General features: G+C 38.2%; 1 protein-coding gene across 4 annotated transcripts in view; it reads right to left on the minus strand.

Moving 5' to 3' along the window:
• The window catches only part of LOC122822297 (voltage-dependent T-type calcium channel subunit alpha-1H-like), a 141285-nt gene that overhangs the window by 77187 nt on the left and 46586 nt on the right, over positions 1 to 17512 (minus strand). The window lies entirely within an intron of this gene.

Raw genomic sequence — 17512 nt, forward strand, 5'->3', positions numbered from 1 at the left:
AATGTAGTTCTACTGATTGAATCAAAAATTTAAAATTAAAATTCAACATCCTTTCAGTTGATTCTTCTTTGCATAAAAATTTGACCAAATGCTGATTAATGTACAGCATAGTGACCACAGCTTTTCAGATGGCATGTTCAGAAGCAATGCTAGTCGCATATAGAGCATTTTGCAGTGCCTGGCAAAATGCTCATTTTGACAACAAGGCAACAGAAAACTCGTAAAATATGCATTACTGAGAGAATATTGTACTTCTTCTGAGGCGGATGTAATTTTGAGCATTGTCTCGTGTCAACGGAAAGGTGGGTGGGGGTCAAAGAGTACAAAAGAAGACGAGTGAGAAACAGTAAGTAAAATGGATGGTTTAATAGACTAAATGAGGGAAAATGAGGAGAAAAGCATGAGGAGAAAATGGATTACCAGGGAAAAAAAAGCCACTGATACTGCTGATTTTCTACTTTAGTTTGGCTTTTGCTGCAAAAACACACACACTCCATCTTGTTTTTACTTCTCACTCTCTCTCTCTTTTTCACTTACACTCTCAGTGAGCATGTAGAGTTGAAATATTGATGTATTCCCAAAGGTGCTGTTTTAATTGGAATGTGTGTTAATCAGGAAAACTAATGGTAAAAACTTACATCATCTTTTCATATAAAGTATGTTATGTATCTAGTCATTTTTCCAGTAGGGTAAAACCTGGGAAGAAATACGACAAATGAAACAAAATCTCTGATTTAATTGTTATGCAACAATTATTTCCACTCAAACTAAAATATCTTAAATGCAGGTGTAATATTCTTCACTGAAACATTTACATACTATTTGCTTGTTGCAGGCTTAAGCAAAAAGTAGAATTAAACAATCACTGAATGTAGTAGAAATATTCAAGTGTTGTCTTGCACTTCATAGAATAACAATAGGAGTACTACGAGCTGCAAACAGCAAGTTAACCTGCTGTCACACTATTTCTTATCTTGTCACGTATGGTGATGTTTCAAAAAACACTTGTATAGGTAAAAATAAGAAAATAAAAGTGAATTTCTGAAACATCAATTTATGTCTCGTCTTTGAGGTATGCAGTATCCTTTGAAACTACTATGGTTTCAAATCTCCTGGGAAGTTTTTCCACAAAAATAAGGAGTCTGTTTATAGGAATATATGATTATTACTCCAAGGGTGCATTCGGCAGCACTGATTTAGGATGGGAAAGTGTGGCTTAAAAAACTCCAAACTAACTCATCCCAAAATTGTTCTGTTGAGTTAAGGTCAGGGCATTACACAGGCTAGTCAGGTTCTTCCTAAAGTCTTGCAGTCATCATCATCGTCATCTTTATGGACCTCGTTTTCTGTACTGGTGCGAAGTCATATTATTAGAAGAAGTGGACATTCCCAAACTGTTTCTGCAAAGCTGAGAGTGTAAAATTATCCAAATATTTCATGGTACACTGAAATATTAAGAGTTCTTTTTCACGGGAACTAAAAGAGAACAGCCAAACTCCTAATAACCAGCTCCTCACCTTACTCCTGTCTGCTCCAAACTTCATGCTTGACACAGTGCAGCTAGAAAAAAAACGCTGCTCCCTGCCAACTGCCAAACCCAGACAAGTCCTTTGGATTGCAAGACAGTGAGAAAAGACCTGTCACTTTCGAAAAGATGTCTCCACTGCGCTATAGCCAAATGCTCTGCACTGCACTTGGTGATGTAAGGCTTGGGCACAGCTGCTCGGGCATGGAAACCTATTTTATGAAGCTCTATGCACACCAACAGGAAGTTTGAAAGGTCTGTTGTGACTGACTTCAAGAAGTTGGTGACCTCTGCACATTATGCAAGCTTAGTCTTGCTAACATCTCTCTTACTACATCTGGTCTACCAATTTGTAGTGTTGCTGTAAGACATCACCTTATGACACCTTAAGACACCACTAAGAGTTCAAAGTGGCATATTTAGAACGTATGCCCCCTAGTGGACAGGTAATTAATGCCCCAAATTGACCAGATTGTCAGTGAAACATTGAGCTTAACTTTCAGTTTTCAAAAATCCTGCATTCCTTGGGGAGTGAGCTATCCACAAGATGAGAGCGATGTATCTCTGCAGTTTTAACTCAGTTGGTGTTGCTTCGGCTCTATAAGAGTGGTACATGTGTACAATTACGTTTCCACAGTAATCGGTGCATGTGGTAAGCAAAGAAGTGAATCTCGAGCAAAAAGGTAATTAATATTTATGCAGATCTTAAATCCATCGTCCGTGCGATGCGCTCAAAGAGAGAACTTTCATTAGAGTTGAAAATGGAGTGTGTTTTAGAGTGGGGCCTATATTTGCTAAAGATAAAACAGTAATTATTTATGTTGCAGTTAGGTTCAGGACATCTTTTTACAGGAAGCAGTGAAAATATTCAAACCGGCTAGCTGTACTCATTCTACATGTACAAAAATGTACAAAATTTTTTTTTGCTTGGACTCATGCAGAACATGATTTGTATTCAGCTCTCATTTGCACATCTGACGGAAGATATTCTGAGCCCTGGCTGCCACTGTTCACCTTAGTCTAATTAGTCAAACCTGACAAATACCTGGCATGCTCAGCCAAAATGCCACATATACTTATTCTCCTGACGAAAGATTACTTCTATTCCCTATGAGATAAAATGATGAACCCATGGGTCCATTTCCATTATTGTAGCTTAACAAATGAGACGTAGGTTTGATATATTTGAAATATGTGTGTATGGAGCTGCAGCATCTATTTATATAATAAATGCACATCTCACATATTTACAAGGTGATTCATAAAAAAAAGCACTTTGTAATGACTATGACTATCTAGGTAATTAAAATTAGGGAACATTTGTCTATGTCATGTATTTAAATAAATAAAATGAACATATATATCATAAATTTTCTTTCTTAAATTAGTGATTTAGATGTGAAAAAACATGGAAGACTGGAGCTGTTAGGGATCGAGTTCACAAGGAGATTATTTAATTTTAGCCTTTTCTACTGTAGCAGATCCCTTTTAAGTTGTGTGCTCTATATGCAAACACCCCTCTTATTGAAGTGCTTGGTGTAAAAGGCTTTAGTGTAAATTCAGCTTTTATTGCAGAGACATTATGTCACACAGAAAACAAATGAAAAATCACATTTTATTTGAAGACATAAATTCAGAGTTACAATATTCTGCATTGCACACCATTACTCAATGTAACAATTCTGGTTAAACAAATACAACTAAAGAAATGTTCACTCTTCAGAACAGAAAAGACGATGCAGAATGTGTGGACACGTAAAGCTAAACGTTACATCAGAACAATATCCTAACTCATTTTACGAGTCGAGGAAACATTTACATCCATTTCACCAGCATCCATTTTACTCGACCCGATCAGTCAAAGAAGCGAATAAGGAGACAAAATGAGCTTTAGCTTGTTACTTAAGCAAACTCCTCCATGTGCAATCATCATCAGCGGAATCATGGCGTGGTTTTGATTGGGCTACATTGCAGACCGAAGCTGTATGTATGGAATCAGATATTCATGGAGAAAATATAATAAGCTACATCTGTTTTTTTTGTTGTTGATTTTTTTCAGTAACCTCTGTCATAACAAGATAGCAGTGGACAGAAGCCAAACCAACATATGACAGTTAGCTTACAGAACCTTCTAGGAAAGAAAACAAAGAGAGCTATTGAGGAACCAACAATAAAAAAAAGAGAAATCCTCAAAGGTCCTTTGTGACTTTGCCTATTCCATAATTATTCCATAATTTACTGTGTTTTTTCTACAAGGATTTAATGTATTTCTATTCTGATTGTGCTGTAGCCTATAGTTACTCTTCTCAGGTTTTTCTGTTGGTTTTTCCTGGCTCGTTGTATAAGTTATTCCCTTCATTGTTCCATTTCTCTCACTCTCTCAGCCCTGCACCACACACAGCCGACAGGCGTCCTGCAAATGAACTAACCCATGAAGGATTCTGGTAATTACGCATCAGTATTCAAAAATTACTTTGCTGTCATTCCTTGAGAATATTTCTGCTGTTTAACCAGAGTTCTTGGAGGACTCTCCCCCTCCATGGTTAAGTTCCAAGTCTGCTGTATAAGTTCTTTTGTTATTTTTAAACAAATTGTCAAAACGCTCAGACATCCTCGAGGAGTACTTTGAATCCGAGTCCTCTGAAAAACAAAAAACGTAAAGGCTGATCACAAAAGATTTTTGGAGTTTAAGGTAAAACAGTTTTATTTATTTAAAAACTGCTTTAAATGAGAGAAAGAAATTTACTTTAATCTTCTATTTGATAATATATTTTCTTTTTTCTCAGAGTGACTGACACTCTAAGAGAAAGTGACTTTTCTCTTAGAGTGACTGAAAACTTGTCTCCTTGTTATTTAAAGTGAGTTGAGACTTTTTAAAATTGTGCTAATTATTTAAATTTGACAAACAGGAATTATGAAGATTTCTTCAATTAAAACAGCTTTTGTGTACTTGCCTAAAAATACCAACATATAATACCTTTCAGGATTTTTATCCGATAAGTGATTATATACACATCTTAAGTTGAAAAACATAAGGATAAATAAAAGTCTTAAATTTCATATTGTTATCTGTCCGTTTTGTAGTAGTGCTCTGTTGAACCTGAATAGGGCAGTAACTAACCACTGACCACATTCCAAACAAAATAATCAATTACAATTTGAGATAGCATTAAGAGCAAAGTAGGCATTCACACACAGATAACACACACACTGACTACTCAGAAGTACTACACAAAGCTCTGTAAAGAGAAGGAAGGCATAACGCCAGCTTGTCTCCTCTAATTTACAATATGCTTCTACATGCAATGATATAAAGAAAACGATACATCTGCAATGACATCTGGGAAATGCAGTGCATGTATGCGTTCCATCTGAATACATCCCCCAAACGCACACCAGCACAGACGGATTCAAGTAACATAAAGTCGACCTCTCCTTCGCAGATGAAAGATGCAGTAATCTGCAGCAGCATTTAAACAAAAAAAAGAGATTTGAATATTCAATAAAGCTGTTTTTCTCTCTTCCACCCCTCTGTGCCTTCTTGTGCTCTGTTTTCTCTAATTCCCCTTTAATCTCTAGTCAACACCTCATGAGCTCCCTTCTGTCTTCAGCTCCCTGCGCACGCTCAGAAACACACAAGTATAATGTGTGAGTCTTCAAAGCAAAGCCAGACTGTCGCCGGAGAGTGAACCCGGTGCACACTCTGACTTGCAGTAGAACTAAAAACTTTTTTTTCCCGTTTTGTAATACATATTGTGCTCCGTGTTACCATGAGCAGGTTTAAGCGTGAATCCTGAAGTAAACGACACCTGATTGCCTCTTAAGGTCGGCTTGTGTTTGTGCATAAATTGAGTGGACCAAATTGGATCTGTGTTGTGTCATTCTAAATGAAAATACATGCCAGGAATTGCCTCTCCTCATAAATCCTGCATTGAGTGACTGTCCAATAGCTCAGCGCTGCTTAAAACCTGCCCCTTGACTAAAGTCCTTCAACACCTCATTAGATCTGTTTGCCTGGAGATTATTTATTCACTCGTTTACGTAGTACCTGTGTCCACACTGGAGCTCAAATCAAACATCCTAGCAGTTTGAAACTATACCATGATTTTTTTCACGTTTAAAAGAGAGAGTAAAAAAATAGAAGTAAAGGAAATATTTCAGAACCACATCTAAAATCTGCAGTTCTGAAAATTTGACCAGCAGCCCCTGCGTCAGTGCAATTATTCCCCACTACCAAATGTGAATGACTCAGATTGTGTTGTGGAATTATTTAACAATTCAAGCCGTCCAAGGTAAACAAAGCACCAAATATCACAATGCAGCATCAAACCTTCCTTAAGAGCCTGTTATATGTCTACCACCTTCTGCCATGGCAACGTCTCACACCTGCAGCAACTGTGAGAGCACTCACACACATTCATGAAGTGAAAACTCACACAAAGTCAGATTAGTAATATGTGATATGTCCAGGATTTAGTTAGCTTTTACTACATCTTACAAAACTAATTTAATGTGAATGCCGTCCTTTTAAATTGTAAACCGTTAAGGTAAATTTCATATTGCTGTGTTGCTACAGTGCTCTTTACAAAGTAAAGGGATTTCTAGCATTGATAAATAAAGTAAATTGATATTTTTCTTTTATTGAAATAAGGCGACAACAAAACTAACTGACAAAATTTTGATAAAAAAATACCTTTCCAGGTACATGAGAGTCAAAGTATTTTCCAACTCATCTGCCCTATTATTCTCCTCCAAAACCCCTTCAAAGGCAAAAAGGTACATTTTGTACATATAAACCTTAAACACTGAAAACCACTGCTAAAAGTAGAAATATGTTGCAACAAATACCAACCAGTTGGAGGAGAGACTGTACTGACCCCATGAATCCTCTTTAAAAGGTGTACATGGAGGCACAGCAGCACGAATACACAGGTGAGATCTCACAGGTTGCACAATGTCAAGCCTATTCTGCAATGCACACAGTGTCAGGCCGACTTTTGTTAAGCTGTCAGATTGGTGGTGTGGCATGTATGGGCAGAGCGGGCTGCAGAAAGCACAGTGGGGAGGAAGGAGGCTGCGGTAAACATTGGAGATGCAATAAAGCTCCACAGACAACAGAGATGTCTGGTTGTTTACCATCAGATCGCTGATTCATGCCGATGGCCGCTCACCTTGAGTTAGGTTAATTAATGGCACATTTTCCGCGCTTTAAATATTTATTTATTTATTTTGGTTGTTGTTATTTCCTTTTTCTTTTCTGGCCTCTAATTTCTTCAGACTCTTCTCCATCTGGTCTGATTTCACTACAGTTTTTTTGAATAAAAGAGAAACTACAGCTGGATCCTAGCTCAGAGGCAGAACTACTCCTTGTTAGCTTCATTGCTTTGTGTTTCTGTTTTGCAAGAAGACCCCATTTTAAGAAGCCCCATCTGGCCGCAACACTTAAACTTCCCTTCGCAACAGCATAAATCATGTTTTATTATTTTTGTTCCGTTGCAACATGCTCGCACAATTATTCTTTCAGATTCAAGCAAAAGGGCACTCAAATAATTTGGTGCAATGGTGTGGAGATTCTTTGCATTTTTGCATTGTGTGTAAAAAGCAATAGGACATAATGCCAGTAGAGCCAGTGGGGTGCTACATTTCTGGTTGTGCACGTGGTCACATGAAGTGGTCACAGTTTAAAGAACCACAAAACTCTCGTCCAATGCTCATTGGGTGTTGCGGTCAGTTGTTAAATGTCATCTTTCATCTCAAATGGATACATTTCAGACTGTGTCTCTGCCTCATCCTTCTCAATAAATGGGGAGGATGAGAGGAATTAGGTGTCTAAGGTTCGGATCAGCGACCAGTCACAGCACTTAGCTCTGCCACGAAGACGGATGGCACAGCCAGGGCAAAATTATGCATCCACACACACACACAGACAAAAGAAGCTGGAGAATGAAACAAGCGTTGCGGCAAGAATGAAGTACCTTTTTTGAAAGGTCTGGGGGTTAGTGGGGCTCTCGCGGTTCTTACTATGGAAAAACAGTAAAAAAGAAGGTGGTGAAGGGAGACAGAATCAACATAAAACGAGGAGCGATGCTGTGTAGCAAACTTGGACTGTCACTTTTACATATGCGATAAAGTTGCAAGTCGTGAAAAGTAGTGTTTTGTTATGAGCAACTTTTTATTGTGTTCCACTGGGTGAGCCAGTTTAACCAACAAGTTTCCATAACACATGCTGTTTGGTGCACATCATCTTCAGTTTCTTTAAGGGTTATTTGTTTTACTGGTTATTTGTTTTTTTCCTGACTGATTAAACATTGGCATGGTTCCTACAGATGTCTTCATCTATTCACTGAGAGACGTGTAGCAACTTTGCCAGGCAAGCGTGTCTGGAAGCATGGTGTTTGGACTTAGCGCTAGCTGTTGTTACATCTGATGTTCTTGGTGTCACAAGTTAGGTCTGTATTTATAAGATCATAATTTTGACATATTTGCAAATTGTGAGTTTCCCCAAAATCTGACCAATTTGAGTCTACAACGGACATCTTCTGCAGCTTATTTTTTCTAATATGAATGGGCTTCGATTGAGCTTCAAAGCAGTGATCGAATTTTTACGTTTTAACCATAAAGTGATTCTCCACCCCAGTCCTCAAGACGTACTGACATACATTTTATAACCAACTCATGTTAAATAGCTGCTCCTAATGCGTTTTCCTATACCGAACTATTTCATATAAATCTCATCCCTCTCCTGTCTGCCTATGGGGAGCACATGCAATTTCTCTAATGCACCACATATTTTTGATTTAATTTTCTAATATGACATCAATTCTTGCTGATGTCAGAGGAAACTTAATCTCATTACCGAGTGGGACTATTAACCACAAACCACTTCTGAAAACAAGGTTCTCATGACTGAAGGTATTCCTTTTTTTTAAATATCCCACAGCACCTTCAACTTGTTCCTCTCCCCTCCCACTTACCTTGACCCTCAATTTCACCTTATTATTTTCTTTTCCGTTTCTTCCTTATTATCCACCTTCTATCTCTAAATCTTTTACCTCCCCTTTTTTTAACCACTAAACCTCATTCTTCTCCTTCTCTTCCATGTTTCCAACCAATATCTTTAAACAGCTTTTTTATAGAACCCACCACCTCCACCGCTGCTGGTGATGCTAAATGTGATACAGGTGCTACATCCAATACCATCACGGTTAATACTCATACCCCATACTCCTTACTCAGCTCATTCAGCCTAATAACAATTTACAAGCATGAGTGCAACATCAAAAGCACAGACATGCATGCATTTGAAGTAAATCCTTGTTACAAGACAAATAAATGAATATTTATTTATTGTATTTCTGATCTTGATCAAGGTCCCTTAAACCTCAAATAAGGAAAATCAATTGCAAATGAGTTCCTGAAAATACTCTGCTTCACTTTTTAGAAACCCAACAAGAAAGGATATCACATCGGGTAACCGCATGATACGTCTATTACCGCATGTTCATTAGCTGGTTTTACATACAAGACCTGCAAGAGCTTAAGTTTGAAAATGGACAAATTTCCTCTACCAATTAGTAAATAATATGTGCTTGGACTGGATGTCTCACACATCACAAAAAAAAAGGCTCTCTGCGCCACTGAGTCAGTGGTGAGCAAATCTCAGAGGAACTTATTTCTACTTCAACCAGAACGCAGCTTTGAAGAGCGCTGTAGGACTCAGAGCTCCTCCAACTGCTGGCATCGCATGACCGACCGTCACAAGCTGTTGGTCCTCCTTCCTTCACCACTCCATTCCCTGTTAATGAGCACTCTCTCCCTTCTTCTATCTTTTTTTTGCTTTTTCTGCCCTACGTCCAAAAACCCATCCGTCCTCCCATTTCTCCCATCCTCTCTTGTTCTCTTCACATCTTACTGATCTGCCTATCTCTGTCAGTGTGGCGATGGAGCGCTTCCAATCCAGATTCCAAGCCTTCTTTTGAGTGAGATGATTGTTCATTTACTTCACCATCTGCCACATAGGAAACACAACGATTACCTCAAATTTAAGAGATCCTCCGCGCCACCTACTGCAAATTGCTTCTTTACGGATTTTGCCAGCAAGATGACAACCTGCAGAGCCGCCGGAGTGTCTCGTGTGTCTGCTGTGTGAGCGTGTTTTGAGCCGGTTTTATGTGTGAACTCCGGATTGGCTCATCTTGGTTGAGTCCCAGAGGAGAGCCCGATTCAGAAACAGAAACTCATAAATCAGCCCGGTCCCTAAACTCGCTCCTTTTTTCCCCCCTTCAACTCCCAGCTCTGTCTTTCATCTCTCCATCCTCGAATCCCATCGTCCCTCCTCCAGCAGCGCCTCAGAGAGGGGGCTGAGGCATCAGTGACGCAGATACATCAGGATTCCCTCTGTTTTCCTCTTACATTCCCTCTGCATACCTATTTTTTCATAACTATAAAATATTCCACCTGTGAATCCTCCGTGATCACGACTCTTTTGTCTTTGAAAGTGTAAATCGTTCTGAGCAAATTACGTCAACCAGAAATAGTGGACTACAGTAGCAAGATAAAACTACACATAGTTTTAAAGATTTTTCGCAAAAGAAGACACATTGCTATTGTGGTGTATTTTGCCCAAGACAAACTGTTCTGAATATTATAATTCCATGGTGAGAGTCCAATTACTGCCGTCTGTTACATAATATACATCCACAGTCTGTATGTTTCCAAGTGTACTACGGAAGAAAAATTGTGACTGTAAAGGCAGGAGGGAGACAAAGCCCTAAATAGAACAGCTGCATCTGATGGGGATTGGCCTTAAACCTGCACTGCATCACAGACTCACACAGCACAGAGTTTCAAACATGTACATGAACAACAGTAAAACCATCCACTCTGAGATACTGCATTCCTTATGTTTATATACACAAAGTCATATGCGGTCCAAACAGTCTAAAACATTTTTATTCCCCTGACGTTAATCTTACGACAAAAGCAACGCTTAAGCATTTTGTAATCTCTCTGTCTGGTCTCTTATTTTTTTCTTTGCCTCAATGAGCAAAAGCAACTTGACCGGCAACAGCTGAAAATCTGTGAGGCGTTCACACATCGCAACGTGAAAGTGCAAGTACTTGCAATGGTGAGACTCAGATTAGTACTCCTCACAGCATTAGCGAAAGGAGGGTTTTAAATTGTTCACAATTGCTCTACAAACTGCTGGTTGGAAAAGGTTTGCAGCCATTGGCATGAGATCATCTTGGTTTCGCATTTGAGGTTGCGAGAAGAGGAAGAAAACAGAGGGCAGCGTTGTGGCCATAACTCCTATCAATTTAGGTTTTTATTTAGGCAGTTGGAATGTACTTTAGTTAATAATTAAATTGTGTACTAGAAATTATTATGACTACTTTGGTAACTGTTGGACCTGTTAAAGAAATGAAGAACACATCGGGGGTGTGGTGGAGGTATTTCTTGGTTCGTTAATGTTTAGTGTGGTAAAATGATTATTTTGAACATTTTTTGAACTTGTAAGATCAATTTTAAGTGAACATTCATTTACATCTAAGCTGTAAGAAATTGTTAGCGGTTATTTTTTGCTAAAAATAAACAACACATTTTTCAAACAATCAAATCAGAAGTGTTTTCACCAAACAAACTACCTGTTGCCACCCAAGGCCTTTTCTCGGAATAATTTGGGTTTTAGAGCTTAGAAAGCCACGACGGACAGCAATAGTAGGCCTGGTTCTGCTGGAGATTTCTACCTACTATAATTAAGCTGTTCCTTTCCAATGTCGCCACTGGCCTACTCAGGAAGAGTTGTAAAATGTACAACTTCATGCGACTGGCTAAACTTTCTTAAAGAGATAAATCGACTGGCATTAAATAATCAACTGACTCTAAAAGTAGTGTGTCATAAAAGTAATTAGACTGAATTGAATTGTGCATAAATGGATATGAATTGTATGTTTTTCTTTTAAACTGCCATGAGATTCTCGTTTTTTTCTAATCAGGACGTAAATTTAAATGAATTGAATAGAAAGCTCCATCTGAATAACATTAGGTTCTTCCTTATGTATCTATTTGTGTTGGCTGAAGCTATTCACCTACCACATTATTTCAGAGTTTGATTTCTCCCATAGTGAAAAATGACTGCAGATGAGAATAAAAGCAGTTTTATTTTGCCATTACTGTTAGTATTTTGCAGTTATTTAGTAGTTGTTGACTTGGCTGCTGATACTGAATATGTGGTCCTTCACCCAAAACTAGTTGGTGTCATTAATGGAATATTTTGGGGTCAATTAGATGTTTATATCTAAAGAAAACTGAGCTTTGACCATAAAATCATCAGGCAGTTTTTTCTCAACCTGATCAGAATGAAAACAAAAGTGAAAAATAATCTTTAAGGAAACAAAAGTTATTATTTTAATATTTAGTGTATGTATATCATTTTGGTCACATTAACTGACCTGACAAAGGAAAATGTTTCTTCGTATTTAATGTTAGAAAAAAAAGGTTATATGTCTTAATAAATCACATACAAATGTGCTTTCAGCTGTTCTATTTACAGTGAATAATACAATAAAATTGAAAACTTTTGTTTCTCTAAAATTGTTAAAAAAAAATTGAAAGAGCACCACTTTCTAATGTGAACTGGCACTTGTTTGATCAAACTCACACGCTCTTTCTGACACTTTTAACTGATTACCAGTGGAACGACAGACATAAAATAAGGGAGAAAATCATTGACACAAAGATTTTGCTCATATTAATAATTATGATCTATGAATGACTTTGACCAAAATAAATGTTTGCATTCTAATGGTCCTTTTACGTTGTTTGATGTGTGACTATTTCACAGTGCCAAAGGAATGATTAAAAAAAAGAAATCTATCTGAGCCCAAAATCAACAGAGGACTCATTATATTAAAAAAAATAGGCAAAACTGAGGAGTGATTCTTGAAAAAAATGAAGGCTGTTGTATATCTTCTGAATGACTGGGGCTTGGGCGGTATGCCATGAGAAGACTTGAATAGCAGGAAGTGGCCAGAGTGAAGAAGCTTAAATCATTTTAGCCGTGTGTCTTAATAACGATATCCCTATTATTAAAGTGTTTATAGTCTGTAACAGGGTTCCTGTAAACGTGTGTAAATCATTTCCTTGTTCTATCTCTAGGTCACGACAGCCACGTCTAACTGTCAGACATAAACATTCTGGCTGATCGCTGTGATTACGAGGGCCACTTTCATCCTACATGCTACTCTCTTTCAGTCTCTCTGACACAGTTTCTACAGGATTCCGGTTGCTTAGTAACCAGCCGCAGTCCAAGGATTCCAGTGTCCGTGGAGAGAGGACAGGAAGGTGGAGCATTTTGTGTCCTTTGTCTTCATTTTAGCCACTTTGTTATGATTCTTCTTCAGTTTCTGAAGTCTTCTTCCCAATCTTTGCTCCTTCAAACCTCTATCTCTTTATCCTTCTCCTCCTTTTTCCCCACCAGTCTCACGCTCTGAATTGTCAAGGGAGAGGCAAAGGAAAAAAAGAAAAAAAAAAAATCAACTCCCTCTCATTTCCCTTCTCCTTTTGCCTTTTTCTGCGTTTCCTGTCTCTGCCTCTGCATGGCAGCTTCACCACAAACACAAACAACATAATACCAGTATAATCCAGTACACATGTTTTAATCTCTTCTTATAAGAGTATGCTCATATTGATCACCCTATTAACCTGAAATGTTAAAACACTCAGACGATTAACATAACCGTTTCGACACAGTTAAGATTAAATATTTCCCCAAACCAAGTTGGCGGGAAGAGAATTTAAATGACACGATATCGAACAGAAGCTACAGCGGCAATGTACAGGAGCGTTTCACCGATCAGGTCAAGTGTTTGTTTGGGGCCTCATGGCTCTCTGGGGAACTATATAGTGCTGACCCAACCGTACCATTTTACTGCTTTAGTGTGTTTTATGGATCAGCACGGCTTCACTGATTGTTGAACTAGACGGCAAACAGGGAAGGGAAATTGAAAGAATAGCGAGAAGGAGAAGATGGTGAGATACAGACGGGTGACATAAGGTGTTGGCAGTGACAAGATGCAGAAATATGCAGTATTTCCATCTATTTAACAAAAAATTATATTTTATATATAGACTGTTTACTCCAAACAAATATCTATGATTGGAATATCCTGCCTATCCAGTCACAGACATATAAAATTTAAAAAGAAGAAGACCAGGAACATGGTAAGTTCTGATCCAAACCACACAGTCCCATCTGCCATTTCCTGTCAAATTTACTGTATGACATTGGGTGCAAAATCTTTCACCTGTATATCTGCTAGGTGTCTGCAGATGTCCATGTGGACGTTGTCAATTTTACTCCAACTCAAAAGGTGGCGCCAAACAAACATCAGGCAAGAAAAGTGACTAGCTTAAGGTACCAATGAAATGGTTAAGGATGAGGGGGGATCCAAAATAGTAAGTCAGAATTTTATAGGTGTTGGTTTTTTTTAAAGAAATCTCTCAAGAAAAACCCTTGAAGTCAAGTGAAATAAAAATGAATTGCACCTATAATGTTTCCAACATTGTGTCAGCATGCCTGAAAGAATGCAAAAATCCTTAGACAGGTTCAGGTCGCAAATTTAACTTTTGTTTTCCTTAGTCCTTGTTTCCTGCGGATAACATTTAAAATCCTGATGGACAATTGTTTACTTTTAGGGTAAGAATAGGGGGTGAGTGGGTGGAATGTGGTTACCTGAAAAATTGAAGACAAAGTGTTAAGGATCATGTACCTTTTAATTTGATATATTGGTTAACATCATCAAAAAAGAAAACTGAATTTTAATAATAAATTATCAATAAAAATATTATAGGTGAAGTCCTTCATGCCTCAATTGTGCTATTTGATAGTTTTACAGCATACAGTATTCATCATTCAGCCATTATATGATTTAGTCAAACATATTTCCACTTTTGATTTCATTCTGATGATTCATGTCGATTCTTAATAAGACAAAAAATTGAAATGTTCTGGTTTTATTTGTTTAGCAGTCAAGACAATTCATGAAAATAAAATAAAAGTCTAAAGAAAGCATCTTCAGCAATGTGTATTGATGCAGCCCAAATGTTCAACTCACATAAAACCCATCACATGAACCAAACCAGAAAGGTCAAAGCTTATTGCTTGTATTTCTCTGCACCAGCAGATGGCCATATGCCCTGCCCTGCCTGGCAGCATATGGGCATCTGGACACACACCAAGTCATGAGTGGTTAGAACACACTGAGAGACATTTTTACACACCGTACACCTCCACATCCTAATGATGCAGCTTAATAAATAGATTTAGCAAAACTCTGCAACATATGCATCTATTAAGATCCAATCTAGTACAAATACCCAAGTCATCAGCTTTTATTAAAGCACCCCAAATCCTGATTAATATGTGAATTCACTTAGGTGCCTCCTGTTGGATCTCTGTGTGAAATGTTACGTTTGGTGAGGGTATGTATATGCAAACCTTCCACATTAGCCTGTGTGTCTGCATATGCATGTGGTGTATACAGACTAGAGTGTAGCCATGCGTGAACAGTTAATCTTGGCAGCTTTCTCTATGAGCTCACCTGATTCACTTGCACAGATTGCCCTCTAATGACCGGCCACATTCTCGGGTTACTATTATATAAGCACCGCCTCGAGGCGTTTATCTTTGTTGCATTGTAGTCAAAGACACTAACTGTTGAACACTATAAGAAAAGAGAAGCTAATTTGATTCATGCTTGCCACCCAGCCAGGAAGGAAAATTATTAGAAAATAAGGAGCGTGGATCTAATGCATTGTTAAGCTAATTATTTTTCAACAGTTCATCCATTTGGCCTGATCAAGTAATTGTTTTAATGTAATTTTCTGCTTGGTTCAATTTCAATTTCAATTTTATTGCGACATTTCAAACTTCATATGCTTTCACTAAATAGTGTATTTGGAAATGCAAATAGGAGACAGCTTAATTGAAATCATGGCTTTCTTTAAGTGGAAGGTGAAGGCATTTGAAGAGAAAGTACTCCACACAACCTATATGTGCACTTGGTATTGTGGTAAAGTACAAATTTCCTTCCTCATGTTTCAAATCAGTCTGTAACTGACCCATGCAGGACTCCATCAGCAGGTATTAGAGTTATAGTACTGAGTACCCTGTACAGATGCATGTTACATTACTCAGGACTGCCACTTTCAATCGGAGAAAAATTAAGCTGCAAGTAGTATAGCATGTCTACTATGGTTCAGTGAACCATCTGCTCCGTTTCTGAACTAAGTTTTAACAGCACAGCGTTCCAATATTGGGCTGCTTCGTGCTGTTTGTGCACCATTTTGTTCTTTCAAGTCCAGCACTTGCATTGATGCTGGTGGTTTGGAATGATCACATCTTTCTTGTTTGCAGTAAGGAGATACAGAGTAGGATATCAGCAACAGATGCAAGAGAACCAACTGACCTGTGTGCTGTCATGGTGAATAAGATCTGATGACGTGGCTTTACCACGTTATGTAAGCAAAGGCCATGGTGTGCTCACTGTTACATCTGTCTGCATGCTTTCTGCTCTGAACTTGTCCTCCACTGTTGGTTGGCGCTGTCGTTCTGACAATTGTTGATGAGTCTTGCACTAATAACCAAACATGTTGTCACTACAAAACTGGTGGTAGAAAGTCTTACATACTTGGGATTGTACGTTTTCTTAATTGCTTGAGTTCTTAAAGTTGGTAATCTGTCATAATATTTCATATCAGCTCAAATAGGAATGAGAACCAAAGTAAATCCAAGTAAATTGTTGTGCAAAGTTTTCCATAATTCATGTAAACAATTAACTGCACTGAAAATATGCAACTAAAAAAGTATGAAATGGTTGATTTAGTGGTAAGAAATGAATGGTAAATAAATAATAAACATTTTGTGCCTTATTTAAAACTTGGTGATACTGACCCAGAACCAACTGACGCACTTTGTAGATATCTGCCTTTGACCAGTGCTTAGAGCCTTGGAGAAAATCACACAACTCAATTGTTTTTCAGGCTGCACATGAAATGCAGGCAGTGTTTCTAGTAAAAACTCTGGTTTCCTTTCAATGATTGTGAGCAGTTGAAAAAGTGAGCTGCTAGAGAGATTGTTTTCTGAAAGTCTAGATTAGTTCACCGTATTTGGTCCACAGACACCTGTGTGGATGACAGACAGAACCAACAGAAGTATTGCCACCTAGCATAGGAGTCAACTTTACGTCACTTTGATTGAAACCTTACATGTTGGTTAGTCAACATAAATTATTGTGGCTCTTAGTTAAAGTGCGCCAAATCGGGGTAATCCTTCTGTTCACATATGGACATGATTGACCAATATGCAACCATTGATTCCATCTGCATATAAAGTATGAGTTCGCATATAAAGTATGAGTTCAGTTCTTCACCTTCCCCTCCCCTCCTCAATAACATGTGAAAGTTACAGTGCCTGGGGCATAATGGGCCCCTTTAATCGCTCACTGGGAAAAGATTGTTCCTGTATAAGAAACACTCTGGGCTTCAAAAGGATGACATTTATCTTACCTCCATTAAACCTGCTTTTTTTTTTTTTCTATCAGGCACTTCTCTTTTTAATTTAGCAACAGAGAGCTTCACTTCTATAGCGGAGCTGGAGGGTCTGCCTTGTCCAGTGAATTATTGGGGGACAGAGACTGAGAACAAAAAAGGCAATAATAGAAAGACCAACAGGAATCGAGAGAAGCAGCACAGACATAAAACTCAAGTGCAAAACTTGAAACACGATGACAACAGAAAAGGATCATTTAACCTTTCTAAACACCAACTTTGGTTGGTGTGCAGAAAATAACACAATGTGTTCCACGTATTGTCCCAAAGGCGAAAATATAGCTCATTTTTGCTGTATTCATTCCCTGCACGGCCAAATATAAACAAACATCTATGCCAGATTCCGACAGATTAGTAAACGTCATGTTTTCCTGCTCC

Source organism: Gambusia affinis, linkage group LG19 (assembly GCF_019740435.1).
Source record: "Gambusia affinis linkage group LG19, SWU_Gaff_1.0, whole genome shotgun sequence".
NCBI classification, from domain to species: Eukaryota; Metazoa; Chordata; class Actinopteri; order Cyprinodontiformes; family Poeciliidae; genus Gambusia; species Gambusia affinis.